Source organism: Uloborus diversus, chromosome 3 (genome assembly GCF_026930045.1).
Source record: "Uloborus diversus isolate 005 chromosome 3, Udiv.v.3.1, whole genome shotgun sequence".
NCBI classification, from domain to species: Eukaryota; Metazoa; Arthropoda; class Arachnida; order Araneae; family Uloboridae; genus Uloborus; species Uloborus diversus.
In genome coordinates this window covers 22,126,912-22,144,325 of record NC_072733.1, presented here as the reverse complement: position 1 = coordinate 22,144,325, position 17,414 = coordinate 22,126,912, and positions in this window count along the sequence as shown.

Below are 17,414 nucleotides of genomic sequence, written 5' to 3'. Positions count from 1 at the left end.
TTTTTTTTTGGTTCTGCAAATCGTCGACATTGATCGACAGAGAGACGAGAGTGGAAAACGCATCATCACTCGTTCACATCAACATTTGATAGAGTTAATTTTTGATCATCCCCCAAACCAAACGACAAACAAAATAACTAGTAAAAAATAAATAAAACTCTTAAAAGAAATGGTGTGGAGATTAGGAAAACGGTAACGAGAGAGTAAATCCTTGACTTTCAAACAGTTTAAAGTTCATACACTAGATAAGAAATAAAATTTAAGCACTTTTCAAGTACACTCAAAGACTTATTTAATTATTTTCAAAAATTCTAGAACAATTAAACTTATTTAAAGAACCTTCTAGTATCTAACATTTTAATACTTGATTGTATCGTTTTACCAAGTTGTTCTAAACTTGTAAGAAACTTCTGTTTAAAATTTTTTTTTTCCAAAAACTAGATTTCTCATTCCAAGAGTTTTACTGTAAGTCAGCGCAGAGTCCCCTGGCCGCGGGGCCCTGTGCGGCTGCCCAGACTGCACGACCCTGGAGCCGCCACTATCCATTAATTACCAGCTGAATACATCTTATTTCAATACAGAGCCCAATACTCTCCCAATATCACAAAGAACCTCCCAACTCGGGTGCTCCCCAAAAAAAGAGAAACATACCCCTTAAAACACCTAACAACTTCAATGGCGCAGCGTGCGCCACGATAACACCTAGATGGTCACCACTGTGTAAAACAAGTCTAACCTATAAAGGTAACAATGACCTCATACACAAGATTATCATATAATGGATGCAAAAAACAGTTAAGGCAAATATAGATTATTACAGTTGTAGAAGTTTTTTTCTTTTTTTCTAACTGAAAAAATAAAAGAAAATGTAAGTAAAAAGTACAGTTATACGCGAAGGTTGGGAAGAACCGAGGGAGTATAAGAGTGCTCATATGAGGAGCAAATATAAATAATAAAAGTTAAAAACAAGAAATGGAAAAAGCGGAGCGCCGCGCCGCTTTCAACTGTACATTATGGACTACATCAGAGTTCGTTCAAAAAACTTATAACTACTCACTTAATGTTGCTGAATAAAGCAGCTTTTCTATGCAGCTCCTCCAGTAGTCTTTGGCTTTGAGCATGAGTTCTAATTGATAATAGGAAAAAATTCTGTCAACACTAAACTGACAGCGGACGAGCAAGAAAACCAGAATCAGACGTTTTTTCGGAAACGTATCAGAAACTCCCTCTCTCTTGCCATTGCTCTCTTCGGGCTCCCAAGGTCACACACAGAACAAAAACCCCTCATGTACCAGACAGAATTCTACTACAACACGTGATGAGAACAAAGTGCCCGTACCACACAGGGACTCAGGGCTACAAACACCGTTGAGCCGTCCTATGTAATATCAAATGACAACCGGACGTGGCGAGGAACTACAGATCCGCGGGCTATAAAGCAATTATTCCCTTCGATTTTCGACAGCGAAACAGTCTATACAACGACAGTTGTATCCAATTGTATCGCTTGTTTCTGTTTTCCAAAAAAAAATAGGGAAAAGGCTCCGTCATTTGACTGCCTTTGGCCTTTGGCTAACTCTCATAGTGACTTATTCCGAGCGGCAGTGCAGTGCAGTGCAGTGCCGTCTTAGATCATTTAGGATCATTTAGGATGTATGGTCTAAGAGTTGCGTAGCCAAGGGGTATAATAGGGAGTTCACCCCCCCCCCCCCCCGCCCCGCATATAGCAACAAAATGATTTGTATGAACACACTACAAATGCCTAGATTGCACTATCCGACCTTTAACTTCGAAACATTTTAAATGACCCCCCTCCCCCCTTCCCTTTTCTCCCAAGGAAAGTTTCTTGAAGCACCACTATGGCAGTGTACTGAAAATCTGAAAATGTTGCGCGCATTTATGCAGTACTTCTTTTTTCAAACATGGGATGATCGATTTGTAAAATCCCGTTCACGCGGCCCCACTTAACGTTATATTCGTATTTTCCGCATCGAATGCCGGCCGAAAAGAATCTTAGCTGTTTTTCGCGGCCCCATTTATAGTTTTTTAATAGCTGAAAAGTACCGGATGTTTTAGATTTCAGGTATACTTTTCTCCGCACACACCCCACCACTTAGCTGTAAGCCTTAGGTTCCATTTCAGGTATACTGATATTGCTACGGTTATTTCAATATTATAAAAAAAAATTTCTTCTTTCTTTTAAATTTACTACATGAAACAAATGTGACAGTGGCCCTCGTTTATTTTAAATCTTCTGTTTTTTTTATTTTTATTATTATTATTATTTAATTTAATACAAAATACTGTCCCTACTTCGGTGCAGTTTGAATCAGATTAATGTAATACTTCTGCATACAGAATTGATTCATGTGTCATGTCTTCCCCACTTTTTTTCACCAATATTTTTAGATTTTACTGAAAATCTGAAAATCTACTATTTTCAGATTTTACTGAAAATCTGAAAATGTTGCACGTACACGCAGTCCTCTTTTTTCAAACACGGGATGACCGATTTGTAATATCCTGTTCACGCGTCCTCCTCAGTTAATCAAGTTCTCTTGTGATGTCTTTATGCGCGTAAACTTGCGTCACTCAAAAAAGTTTGAAATAGTAAGTTAAAAACTCACACGTAGGTAGTATGATCTAAAAGTTCGAGGACAAGCTGTATAAAACCTTACCCTGAATAGTTCACATTACCGAAGCACATCTATCTACAAAATAGTCACCTTGAGCGACTATGCACTTCTGCTAACATTCGTATAGCTTTTGGAAGCACTCCTGGAAGCAATTTTTCGCAACCTCCCGCAAGACCTCTTGCGCTGCTGCTTTAACTTCATCGTCTGGAAGAAGGCGACTTTCATGTTGAGGATTCGATTGAGGTCAATACTCTGATATGACAAACAAATAACAACGTTTCGTCAGACTTAGCTCCGTGTGACTTTTACCTATTACCAGCAAAAAAAAACATTTGCAGGGACGCCGCTTTCTTTCGTCAGATGAAGATAAAGCTGCATCACAGAAGGTTGCGAAAAATTGCGTCTAGCAGCCTTTTCAAAAGTTATATGAACATTGGCAGAAGTACATAGTCGCTCAAGGTGGCCCTTTGAAGGTGAATGTGCTTCGGTAATGTGAACTATTCTGGGTAAGGTTTTATACAGCTTGTTCCCGAACTTTTGGATAGTACTACGTACAGTCTGTATAGGGTGTAGTTATGCTTCTCATTTTTTGACGAAAGAGAAAGAACAACAGCCCCCCCCCCCCCAAAAAAAAGAAAGAAAGAAAGAAAGAAAGAAAAAAAGAAAGAAAGAAAAAAAAGGAAGAAAAACAAAGTAACTGTTTAATAACCAATTGATTTATTTTTTTTAATTGAACGTAGCTAAGATTTCAGTAAAAATGTAATAACGTATGGATTTAGATACAGTTTACATAGTTAAAAATCATTAAATTACGTTGTTTAATCATTCAAAAAGAATTTTAGGAATTAAAAAAATCAATGAAACCGTCAACAAATTACACAATGAAAGTTGAAAGATTGCATGTAGACATTTTTTAGTCATCAAATTAAACAAAAAGGGTAACAGATAAATTACAATGTTAGATCATAATAGGAATATTTTTATACTTATTTAAAATTTATGAACAGAAATGTTCGCAATTTTCATAAAAGCTATAAGAGTGACACAGGGGCGGACACAGAAATAACTTTTGGAGGGGGCCCGGATATTGAATAGCTCCCCCCCCCCCCACACACACACACACACATACGATGTTTCAGACCAAAGTTTTCATTACTTGACTTTTAAATGTCTTTTAGGATCACTTAAGGTCAATTAATCTACTTTTACGTACATAAATATGCACTAATACGCTTTGAAGGTAGACGTAAAATATATCTTTAACATTTCAAGCGAATTAAACACTAAACCCAATATAATACCAATGAGACGCTGTAAATGAAGGGTTTTAATTAGCAACAATGTCATTATGATTATCAAACGAGGGCAAGGTTATTAAACAAACCTATATCTCATTTGAGTTTTTATAAAATAATGTATTATAGTAATTATAAAATGGTATGCATTTAAGAAAATCGTGGCTTCATAACGCATAAGTTTCATTGAAGATTTCAGAAACTACGTCTTTGCGAATTTCAAAGCAGTTTCTGATTTGTTTTTAAAGTCCTGATACAGTTGAGGTGACATTTTGATAGAACATGCCGTTTTCATTAATATCATAGTGTGACGTCGTGAGTCACAGATGTAAAGATTAACAATTCCATTCATTTCACTAAATCAAGTCACACCACGAATAAGGAAGGACTAAACCCCTTTTTAAAATTAACGAAAAAAAATTTATTTACAGAAAAAAAAAATCGTTACATTGATGGGGTTACAAATTCAGACAAACACAGTTGCCTCCGTGGTGGTCACAAAAAAAATCACGGTTTCCAACGAAAACCGGAGAATGCCTAAGGGCACCTGTTTCTCTCAAGTCCTAGAGCAATCTGCTTTCCAAAAGTGTGGATCGAGGTCTTTTTCGAAGAAACGGGGCTTGTCCACTAAGCCCCCTTAAAATATCCCATTGGTGGAAACTTGGTGACGAACACTGCTACGTTGTTTTTGTAGAAGAAACCAAGGCCCGGATTCGTTGGTCGACCGGCGCCTCATTAACATGGAGCACACCTCCCCGTCTGCGGTTTCTCGGCAACGACAAAGTCGGACACCGTCCAGGGCTGTCAGGCAAACTCGTCACACCTGGTTTTAAAACTGTCCGAAGTGGTGCCAGACAGTCTAGTCCTTTATTTAGAAGCGGTATTCCAACAAAGGCACAAAGGCGTAGAAGAAATGGCTGTCTATGTCTCGTCAACACAGAGCTCAGTCGGCTGCCTGAAGAGATTGTTTTCACGAAGTGGACTCGCGGCATTCAAAACGGGCACATATCTGAGGATGCCACAGCTCCTCCCCCCTTAGGAAGGAAATTTCGTTGTGCAACCACATCAAATTTCAGGTGACATTGTCGTCCAAAACACATTTAGGAAAACGAGGGTGTCCCAGGTCAGTGAACTAGACTCCCGAAAAGGCAGCCTCAGTTTAACAGAACACATTCAGAAAAAAACAAAGACACCCTACCCGTGAACCAACATCAGGTTCTCATGACCTAAAATTCTCTCCTATTTTGTTCGTCATTGCCAAAATTTTCAAAACTAACCTGTGCTACATTAATCAGTTTGGAAATGCACCATACTCCTTTATGATTGTCATGACGTCCAAAACTTTTAAAGTTCTTAATAGTCATCCGAAAAATTTAGTAACACAAACTCTCGAGCATAAAATCCCCAAAAATATTTAACACAAATAATTGATCAAGTACTTCTTCGACCAAAACAAAAAAAAAATACCTATATAAATACCAAATCCAAATAAATTGCGATAAATGGAAATTAAATAACCCAAAAAGGTATGTTAATTTACCAGAATTTTTTACAAATAGCCTCGGGGCCCGTTATGGTTGCTGTCTGCTCAAACCGTCGGCGTTACCATTTCTTTTCCCCGATTTGTGTTCAATTTGGAAATTGAACTGTTGTAGACATAAAGCCCAACGAGTAAGTCTGGCATTCGTTCCCATCATTTTTTTAAGGTATGTGATAGGGGAATGATCGGTTTGTATGCGGAAAAATTGGCCGTTTAAATAGTGAGCTAGTTTCTTTAACCCATAAACTATAGCGGCTAACTCCTTTTCGATAACACTGTAATTTTTTTCAGCTTTCGAGAACTTTTTACTGAGATATAGAACTGGATGTTCTTCCCCATTATGCATCTGAGCTAGTACAATCCCCATTCCATTCTCACTTGCATCAGTTTGGAGAATGAACTCTTTCGAAAAGTCAGGGGCATAAAGAATAGGGCTCTTTAGTAAACTTCCCTTTAAAGCACGGAACGCCTCCTCGCATTCATCCGTCCACACTACCTTTTCTTTTCTGATCCTTCCTTTCAATGCGCTTGTTAGGGGGGCTGCTACCTCGGAAAAGTTCGGAATGTATCTGCCGTAATACCCTACCAATCCTAAGAATGACCGTATCAACGTTTTAGTCGTGGGGGTTGGAAAATCTTGCACGGCTTTTAACTTCGCCTCGCTCGGAGATCTCTTCCCAGAACCGACATCATGCCCCAAAAACCGGACACTATCTTGTGCGAAACGACACTTAGAAGGTTTTACTGTTAATTTTGCGTCACCCAATCGCTCAAGCACTTTGTCCACATCGATCACATGCTGTTCCCAACTTTGCGAATATATGGCTATATCATCAATGTAGGCCGTAAAATGTTCAAAGCCATTCAAAACTTGCGCTAAAAGTTTTACAAAATAATACGGAGCGTTGAGTAGTCCGAACATCATATTCTTTGGGCGATACGTCCCAAAGGGCGTGACAAAAGCCGCGTAACGGCTTGCTCTTTCGGTCAGGGTATCTGAAAATATCCCTTTGTTAAATCCATCAGCGTTATGTAAGGCGCTGCGCTCACCCGCTCAACTACTTCCTCAATGTTTGGTAAGGGGAAAAACTCAGTGCGCGTAATTGCATTCAACTTACGATAATCTACGCAAGGGCGGGGGGCTTTCCCAGGCACCTCCACTAAAATTAGGGGGCTAGTATAGTCGGACTGCCCGATTTCTACAATTCCCAGATCTAAAAGTCTTTTTATTTCCTCACGCACTATTTCAGTTTGCCGTGGGGACATTCTATAGGGTCGCGATCTCACGGGGTCGGCGCTGGTCAGCTCAATGTCCATCGTGACCAGTTTAGTACACCCAGGGTCTGAAGAAAACACTCTTTTATGTTTCTGAAGTACTTTCCCTAATTGATCTATTTGTTTTTCCGACACGCGTTTTTCCAAATTGCTAACCCGCAACATCTCGTGTAAATCAAAATATGTAGGGTCAGGCAAGGGAAAAGGGATCTCAGCTTCTTGCTCGACATCTTCCCCCTCCTCCTCTATTATTAAATTTACTCGTTCGGGGCGCTTATGATAAGGTTTAAGTAAATTTACATGATAAATGGTGCATTTGTCCCTCCTCTCAGGGACGTCGACCACATAGTTAGTTTCCGAGATTTTGCTCGTAACCACTCCTGGACCTATCCAGTTCACTGCCATTTTGTTAGCTTTGCTTGTCGACAATACTAACACCTGCTCGCCCACCTTAAATTGCCTCTTCACAGCGTTCTTGTCATACCAAGCTTTTCTTCGTCACTGCATTTCACTCTTTTTTTTTACTGTCAAATCCTGACATCTCTTTAAACGGTTGGTCAAATTTAGTATGTATTCTACCACATTTGGGTCAGATTCTTCTGGCACCATCCAATTCTCGTAGAGCAAGGTTTGGGGTGTCCTCAAATTTTTTCCATGAACGAGCTCGGCGGGGCTAAATCCCGTACTCTCATGATTTACCGTCCGAAGGGCAAACAAAGCCAACGACAAATTCTTCTCCCAATCTTCTCCCGACTCCACGCATAATGCTTTTATTATTCGTTTAATGGATGAATGAAATCTCTCCACTGGGTTGCTAGAAGGGTGGTAAATGGAGGAGTGCCTAACTTTTATTCCGAATCTTTCGAAAAACTCTGTCGTTAAAACACTAGTGAACGACCGCCCTAGGTCACTTTGTACCTCCCGGGGAAACCCTGTCCTCGAAAACGTGCTCAACAGAGCATCTATCACATTGGGAGACTTAATATCGGCCACCGGTATAGCTTCGGGATACTTCGAGGCCATACAAATGGACGTTATTAGGTATTTATTCCCATTTGTGGATACGGGAAGTGGTCCAACTGCGTCAATATTTACACAGGAAAAAGGTTCCGAAATTATCGGCACAAGTTTCAATGGTGCTTTCTTCCGATCACCTTTCTTTCCTACGCGTTGACAAGCATCACACGCCCTCACATACGACTCAATTTCCGCATAACAATTCGGCCAAAAAAAATGACGCAACACTTTATCCTTCATCTTTGTAGCACCCAAATGGCCTGACGCGCCATCATGACAAAACTTGATAATTTTTTCTGTCAAACTCGATGGTATACAAAGCTGCACCCTTTCCTCTCCCAGCTTCGATCTACTCAGACGGACCAGTTTTCCTTTCATGCATTTAAAATCCTTTCCCTCCCCTTTCGAAACCTCTTCCCACAAGGGCTTTAGAACCGAACACAATTTCTGCTCTTTCTCGAACGATTCCGAATCTATTTCAGCTAACGCTAATCCCTCAAAAGGCTCTATGGGGGGTAAACCGCAAATTTCCTTCCCTTCTTCTTCGCAGGAGGAAAACGCGCTCGCTATCTCCGAATTCCCTAGAGTCCCAGTCCCAGGGTCCAAGTTCTCCTCACGCATACGCTGACGTAAGACGCTCCGAGTCTCTACCATGTTTACAACTTCGTGGGGAGTTGCTTTCAACTGGAAAAACAATTCCGCTGTCCTGTTGCCCAACAGATAAACTTTTGAGTCACCATCAGTGGTCTTAACTGCCGCTTTAGATATCACACAACCTTCTTCTGTTTCTATGCAAACTTTGGCGAATGGCAAACATTTGCATTCTTCGTCCAGCGGTTGTTTTACATAGACATACTCTCCCGTAAAATCTTTTGTCTCGATCCAACTGCGGGGACAGACGTCAATGGAAGCCCCACTGTCTCGGAGAATTCTCCGAACCTCCCCATTTATTTTCCCCGTACTCAGGTAAGGGGCAAAACACTCACTTAATTCTTTAGTGTCACCAATGTGATTAATTTGCTCCCCTTGCGCTCTCTTGAATTCAGGGCAATTGGGTTTTATATGTCCCTTTTGTGAACAAAAATAACAAACAATTTCTTTTGTTTTTTCGAAATTACTGTTTTTTTCCCATTTGGGGGGCTCTTTCTTATTAGCACTTTCCGATTTAGTATTGCTAGTTTTTGCCGGATCATTTCCTCCCCCCCCCCTTTCACCCATTTTTCTTTTTTGTGCGTTTTGGGGTCGTTTTGTTTTCCCTCCGATTTTTTGAACGTACGCCGAAGGCTCTCGTAGTGATCTAACTTTTCAGCGAGGTCTGACGCCGTACGGAATTCTTCCCAGGAGTCCAAAAAGTGTTCCCTCACCTCAGCAGGGGTTCTCTTTTTTAACTGCTCCGTGAGCAATAACTCCTTTAACTCCTCGAAAGTATTTACCTCCGCCGTTTCTAGCCAATTGTCTAGATAACTTCCTAATTCGAAGGTGAGATCTGCCCAGGAGGAACCAAATTTCCGATTATGTTCTTCAAACCTAATCCGCAATTCCACAGAATTTAGTTTGAACCTCTTCATTAACAGGCGCTTCATGTGAGGAAAATCGTCGCTTTTCTCAAGGGGTTCCTTCACAATTAACTCTGCTACTTCCGGGGGCAACAAAGGGATAAGCTGGGAAACCCACCTTTCTTCCTCTATCTCCTCTTTCTTAGCCTGTCTCTCAAAGATTTCAAAGAATAACGAGACATCTAATTGCTTCGGGTCAAACTTTGGGACCAGGTGCTTTAAATTTGATCTCCTAGAAATAATCTCAGGACCCGCTGACCCATTTGAACTCAAACTAACCGTTTCTGCTGCGGTAGTTAGTTTCAGTTTATCTAGCTCAAATTGTCTTTCTTTGTCTCTTTCTCGACATTCTCTCTCTAGTTTGTCTCTTTCCCGCTCTCTCTCCCTTTCTATCTCTTCTTTCAAAAGTCTCCAAGTCGATTTTGCAAAATCTTCGTCATAATCTGTAGCCCCTACAATCGCTTTAACTACGTACCGACGCGTGTCTGAGTCAGACGTTTCCACGCCAAACTCCGAGGCTATCTTTCTCAGATTATCTTTTTCGATTTCAAAAAGAAAAGAACCCATTTTGCTTAAATGAGATTTTTAGAGCGTTCCCTTTTTTTTTACAAGCAAAACTCTATTTTTTTCATGCAAAATCCAACTAATCACAAAAACAGCATGCACATAAATATCTTCTACAGATCAATTTCAATAGATTTACTTAACCTGAAATCTATATCGTCAAAATAAATCATTAATTTATATGACTTTCCTTTCCAAACTGAAATAGCAAAGATCTGCAAAACAATTCTTTTGCAGTCTAACTCATAATTTAATTCTCACAAGAAACCTTTAGTCAAATTCTATTTTCGAAAACATTGAAAATTTTTACAAACAATTTTACTCCGCTTAAATTCTCTCAAAACAAACCCACTAAAGCTGCCTCATCGGTAACCAAGAAACAAAGACCGGACTCACCCTTTTCTGCGTCCGTCTTTAACATCAGAGTAATCCAAATCCAATTTGGGGGAATGGCACACACAAAATCTTATAGGTTTCGATCAGCTCTAGGACTACTTTATGTAAAAAGTACTTAAAGTTTTAAAAAGAATTATCTTTCAAAATTGCATAAAAATAGAAAGACCAAAAGTAACATGGGTCTGTTTCAATTTCTCTGAAACATAATCGCACCCGCTGCCACCAAATAAGCTGTGACGTCGTGAGTCACAGATGTAAAGATTAACAATTCCATTCATTTCACTAAATCAAGTCACACCACGAATAAGGAAAGACTAAACCCCTTTTTAAAATTAACGAAAAAAAAAATTTATTTACAGAAAAAAAAAAATCGTTACATTGATGGGGTTACAAATTCAGGCAAACACAGTTGCCTCCGTGGTGGTCACAAAAAAAATCACGGTTTCCAACGAAAACCGGAGAATGCCTAAGGGCACCTGTTTCTCTCAAGTCCTAGAGCAATCTGCTTTCCAAAAGTGTGGATCGAGGTCTTTTTCGAAGAAACGGGGCTTGTCCACTAAGCCCCCTTAAAATATCCCATTGGTGGAAACTTGGTGACGAACACTGCTACGTTGTTTTTGTAGAAGAAACCAAGGCCCGGATTCGTTGGTCGACCGGCGCCTCATTAACATGGAGCACACCTCCCCGTCTGCGGTTTCTCGGCAACGACAAAGTCGGACACCGTCCAGGGCTGTCAAGCAAACTCGTCACACCTGGTTTTAAAACTGTCCGAAGTGGTGCCAGACAGTCTAGTCCTTTATTTAGAAGCGGTATTCCAACAAAGGCACAAAGGCGTAGAAGAAATGGCTGTCTATGTCTCGTCAACACAGAGCTCAGTCGGCTGCCTGAAGAGATTGTTTTCACGAAGTGGACTCGCGGCATTCAAAACGGGCACATATCTGAGGATGCCACAATAGTTTTGCAAAGAAACTACCATGTGATTTCTTTCATTTTGTATTTTTTAAATGCCTAGAAAGAAATCTATTATTTCGGAAACATCTTCCTGTATCAAAATGACTCTTTTAGCACGTCTACATAGTTTTTTTGAACTGTTAATTATTGATTCCATCAAAGAAGAATTAATGAACGAATCGCGATATTACGTTACCTTGAATTCGAAACCAGTTAGTTAAATGCCTTTTGCAGCTCCGGTCTCTGTTTCCAGTATTACTTCTTCAGCAAACAACTTCTTGCTTCAACAACAGCTTTTATTCAAAATCTGCTGTGTGTATTTCGTGTTCTTTTTAAATAACTGTAAAAAGAAAGTATGTAATAGAGAAGTCAGTTAAAAATAATAACTGAAATAGTTAAGTTAATTTATCCTTTGGGGGGCACGGGCCCCCCCCCCCCCTCCCCTAAAATCCGCTACTGCGAGTGACATAACTCTTTTTGTTGAAAAAATAAATAGCCATAAAAAGACTGAGGTTCTTAAAACGCAGCTACAATAACCAAATTCGATATCTATACCAAGTTAATAATAACTTAATACATATACTACTTGATCTAATGTTTGCACACATAATATTGAACAATTTGATTGTTTTATCTTTTATGAAGCACTATAAACAAGTTCAAATTAACTTTTTCAATTTAACAATAGTTTTCTGAAATGTTAAAAATTGCATAATAGAAAATCCTTGAAACTTTTCTATAACATATTATTAAAAATATGATGAAAATAAAAATAACGTTTATTCATTGATTTAATAAAAATACATAAAAATAGTTACTTACAATAGAAAAAAACACGATCGCTATAAATGGTGCAAAAAAAGATGGCGCATTTCGAAATATAGGAGAAACAAGTATGAGAAATACAATGCAAAATGACATTTCTTGAGCAAAATAAATAATCGCTAAATATTTAAGAAATGCTTGAAACGACGAGGGAAGCGGGAGGGGGGCGGGTCACCCTCTGATTTTGGAGTAACTCGCAATATTACACTTCTGCCTCATTTTTTCAATACAGAACAGCTACCACCAACGCCTCGGAAGAGTTTCTGAATCTACTTCAGCACTTCCGAAGAAAAAATTCAAAAGTTTCTTTGATTTCCGAATTATGTCACCATTCAAAACGTCTTTAATCAACGTCTTACATCGGATTTTCTAAAGTGTCAAGGTGATTGTTGTCTTTTAAATAGTCGTAAACGGTCTTGAACCAGTTGCCTAACTTCGAAGTAGCTATTCATAACCTTCCACTACTGCCTTGTAAATACTGACTCATGAAATTCACTCTGATAACACTAGAAGACTGCACCGTATTCATTGGCTACAGCAACATCAGTTTAACCAGCCTAAAATTCTTATTATTTAAATCCAAACTTATGACTGTCTGTTACTGGACCCTTGTCTGTTACTAATGCCGTCACCCTACATGTACTTGCAAGAGTGTAATATGGTAGGGAAGGGGAAAGTGCGAGGAGGAACAATGGCACCGGAAATATTTGTTGCGTTTTTTTGTAAAAACAATGCAAATATTATGTTAATTGACTTCAAACCAATTTTTTTTTCTGGCGAGTCCCCTAAACCCCAAGATGAGTTCCCAGACACATTAGTTCCAACTCTAGCTATGTGTTTGTGAGTGTGTCATACCTGCCAAGCCTTCCGGATTTCCCGGAAGTTTTACGGATTTTTATTTCCTTTTCCGTTTTTCCGGTTATGAGCAAAATCTTCCGGATTTTTCACGTTTTGTAGGAAAAAAATTGTATCTCGCCAATTTTGGCGCTAATGATTCTTTTGTGGAACTTTTTTGGCCAAGTAGCCAAGGAAAGGTTGCCGTAGGAGAATGGCAGAAGAAGTGAGGCAAGATTATGATGTCACGGAGTGATACAGCGCATGACTTCTTTGGGATCCAATCAAAGCAAGCGTCGCGCCTGGCAACTAGGGGCTCAATTTCGGCGCCGATTATCTTCTCGTTCTCTCAGTTCGAGCTGTTTGTGCTTTGTTCTGTTTTTAAAATGAGTACCAAATGTTATTTCCAAACTTTTAAAGAAAGCAATAAAAGTAATATTTACTAAACGAAAGTAAGTTCAATTGATATGAAATTCATAACTAATATATTGTTAAATAGAAAGAGGATAGGGGTTCTGTTTGATTTTATTTTGCCTTAAAATCTTGTGGATAAAAATAAAAAAATCTTCCAGATTTTTTTTCTCGGAGGTTGGCAGGTATGGTGTGTTTTCTGTTGCTTTTCGGCATGATAAGCATTTTGAATAATTCTACGGTGGGAAAGCAAAGCGTAGTATCAGTAAATATTTCTTTATTCCTTTTTTTTTTGTCACATTCTATACTTTAGCTAGGGGTGCCCACCTGGGGTGGGGGTTGTAGGGCAGGCTGTTCCATTGAAATTTTTAGGGGTATTTTTCTCATTCTGGGGAGGGGGGAGGGGTCACGTGATATTTAGGGGGTGCGCCCTTGCTCTTAGGGGGGGGCCCTCTGTCTTAGTTTTAGTGTACAAAATTGCTTATTTGGTTTCCGCTGAAAATTAAGCACGAAAAGAACGTCATATTCAAACGTTTTTTTTTTTTTTTGGAATCCACAAAATGCGTTTCTTCAAATATCTCAAAATTCATTCCTGCAGACACTGCATTTTAACTTCCCATGGCAGAATAGACCTTTTCCCCAGTGAAATTTTGAAGAGATGGGCCGGATAAAAGTATATTTTTGCATTTTAGTAGATTTTACTTTAGTACTTTAAGTGTTAATTACAATATTATTGATATAATATATTTTAAGTATTTCTTATTAAAGTTCTTTAAGTATTAATTATGAGCATTGCTTTTAGATTCTGTGCAAAGCTAACTTGTTTACTCTAGGCAATTTAATATAAATTATTCAAAAAACCTCTCATTCAGAAACTTTAATCAACAGATTAATCTAATTACGGACAAGAGCTAAAGTAAAATAAAAATGAAATAAGTTAATTTGTATACTTAAGGCAATATAAATTTAAAAAACAGTGCTAATTCAGAAATTTTAATTAGCAGATTAATGTTAAATACAAATAACAGATATAGTAAAATAAAAATGAAAGAAGCCTGTTGAAAGGGCGAAAATATGCTACTAACCATGACAAATACGACACTGAACAAAATAATGATTGAAAGCAGGGGTGCCCATCCCCCCCCCCAAGCTCAATGGCGCAAATTCCCCCCCCCCCAAAAAAAAATTTTTTCGCTTTCGAATCGGGTAAAATATAACAGTTTTTTGAGTGTTTAATTTCTTGTCAAATTCATGGGGGGATGGGGTAGCTCTAACAAATAGCATTTGAACTGAAATATTGTTGGATTGTTGATCTGCCTTTTGCCTATCCAAATTCTACAACGTTCACCTTGAGTAAACAAGTTTTGGGTACCTTTGAATTTTGCTATACCTTATTTTTTTTTTCAAACGTATGAACAATTACGAGGAAGAGTGGATTCAACTTTCTGGCTTGGGATGGAAACTTTACTAGATGTATACAATATGAATCTATAAAATATGAATCTTATTTTATTGTCACTTAGATAGGGTGTCTGGGGGTTTCTCCTCCGGAAAATTTTCGAAATTGTAGTTTTAAAACCACAATTTTAGACGATCTCTGGTGATGTTTGGGGGATAAAAGGTTTGGTGTGCCCTTCCCGGTAATTTTTCAATATTGAAACTGTAAAAGCGCAATTGTAGATAATTTACCGTTGTGTGAAAGAGGGCTTTTCCTTTGCTTTCAAAATTGTGGTTCTAAAAACGCAGTTTTAAACTATCTGTGGTAATGTTAGGGAAAGAAGAAATCCTAGGGCTTGCCCCAGGAAAATTTTCAAAATTAAAGTCTTAAAAGCGCTATCTATGGTTGGGGAAAAAGCAGTTTTCTGAATTTGAATCTCTAAAATCGCAATTGTAGCCGACCTTTGTGACGTTAAGAAAACGAGTTTTCGAAAGCTCTCCCGGAATTTTCTCGAAATTGAAGCCTTGAAAACTAAATTTAACACGATTTTTTAATAATGTTGACAAGAGTAGGGGGGGGGGGAGAGGGGCGCTCCACTCAAATTTTCGAACTTGTAGCTTTAAAAACGCAGTTTTGATAGATTTGGATAATGTTAGTGGAAGGTGAATTTCGGTGCCATTCCCCCGACAATTGTTTGAAATTGATACTCCAAAAACGCAATGCTAGGCTTGTCTTTGATCATGTTAAGGAAAGAGGGGGGAATCAGGCGCTCTCTCTTATAAATTTTTCAAAATTACAGTTCGACAAACGCAGTTTTAGATGACTCTTGATGATAAAGAGGGTGTTATTCTGGCGCTACAGTGGGGGGCGTTCTCCTGGAAGTTTTCCAAAATTGAAGTTGCATATCCAAAAAAGATGGATCAGACACACCGTGACAGATATGTTTCGGAAATCCTTAAAAAATGGATTTAGCTATTCAGCACACATCGAAAATCAGAATTCGAGAATTTTAATGAATCAAATATCCTTTTATACATATCAGATATAGAAGAAAGTAAATATGATTTACGAAACATAATTTAAACACCTTTAAGAAGACTGTTCTACCTCCATCAGGGAAAACCAACATCACTGAAAGTTTTAATGAAAATTACCTAATGATAAATTGAAACAATCAGTTTAAAAATGGTAGAGAAGATGGGAGTAAAGTGAAATATGAAAAATTCTTCACAAGCTTAAGCTCGTTAACGAAGAAAATATATTAATTCTCAATAGGAGGGATAAAAAATATGTTATTCGCAAACTTAAAACTAGTTCTTTACGATTGTCGAGGTGTAAATGAATCAATGGAAGACTACAGCATACTGGTCAAAATTATTACAAACAATAAAACATTTTTGACCCCTCTTCCTCTCATCATTTTTACACACGCATTCATCATGCAGAATTGTGCTACTTCCAGAAAATTTATAAAAAAAATTGAAAAGAAATCAAATCGTCTGATCCAGCTTTGTAACGGATACTAACTCCATGCCGTCTGTGATGTTCCCTTCATTGAAAAAGAGACACGGTCATTAAGTTTTGGAAAGAGTACCAGGGCTGTCGCTAGGTCAAGAAACTGAGGAGGGAGGGGAAGGTTTACGTTTTTGGTGGCCTGTTAATTGTTTCAAACGCATGTTCCAATATGCGGAGAGAGATAGAAGATTCGAGTTCCGGTTTAGCAGGGATAGTCACATTACTAGACCTTAGTACTAGCAATATAAATTTAATCGTAAGGACTGTATTAGCTACCAGTTTGTTTGGCACTCTTGGCTTCCTTAAGAGGTTTTCCGCCTCCAACTCAGTCCTATGCCGGGCTGATGAGTGCTAATAAGCACGAAGCTGCAGTCCTCGACTGGAATTGACTGAGCTGGTGGTGTATTTCACGTAAGGATAATATTCAATCAGAATTAGGAGGTGTCGGAGGGCTACCTTCTTGCATTATTTCGAAATTGATTACATAAAAACGCAGTTTTAGACTATATTTTAAGTTTGGGAGGAAGGGGGAGAGGAGGTCCAGGATAGCGTCTTCCGATAATTTTTCCAAATTTAAGTTCTCCATACAATCGTACGTTATATTTAATTATGTTCAGAAGAGGAGGTCTGGGGCTCACCCCCGGGAATTTTCAAGATTGTTATTTGAAAAACAGTTTTAGACGACCTATGGTGATGTTAAGAGAGGATGAGACTCGAGGTCATCGTTCTATAATTTTTCAAAATGCAAACTTCAAGCACGCATTCCCAATTGTGAATTATTTGTGATTGTGACACGTAAAGGGGGGGGGGGGGTCTGGGGGCTCTCCTCCGAGAAAAATCTGAAAATTGTAGTTTGAAAAATGCAGTTTTAGATGATCTATGGTGATATTAATGGGAAAAAAGATGCGCCCCCCCCCCCCCCCCCGAATTTTTTAAAAATTTTGAAGCCTTAAAAACGCGATTGTAGACTTTTTTTTTTGTTAAAATTTACTGCACCGCCAGTTTCTTGAAATTAAAGCTCCGAAAACGTAATTTAAGCCAACCTTCGATGAAAGGGGGAAGTGGGAGTTTTGAAGGGACTCGAGACCAGAAATGTTTCGTAATTGAAGCACTAAAAGCGAGATTTAAGACATATTTCGATGATGTTGGCGAAAGAGACAT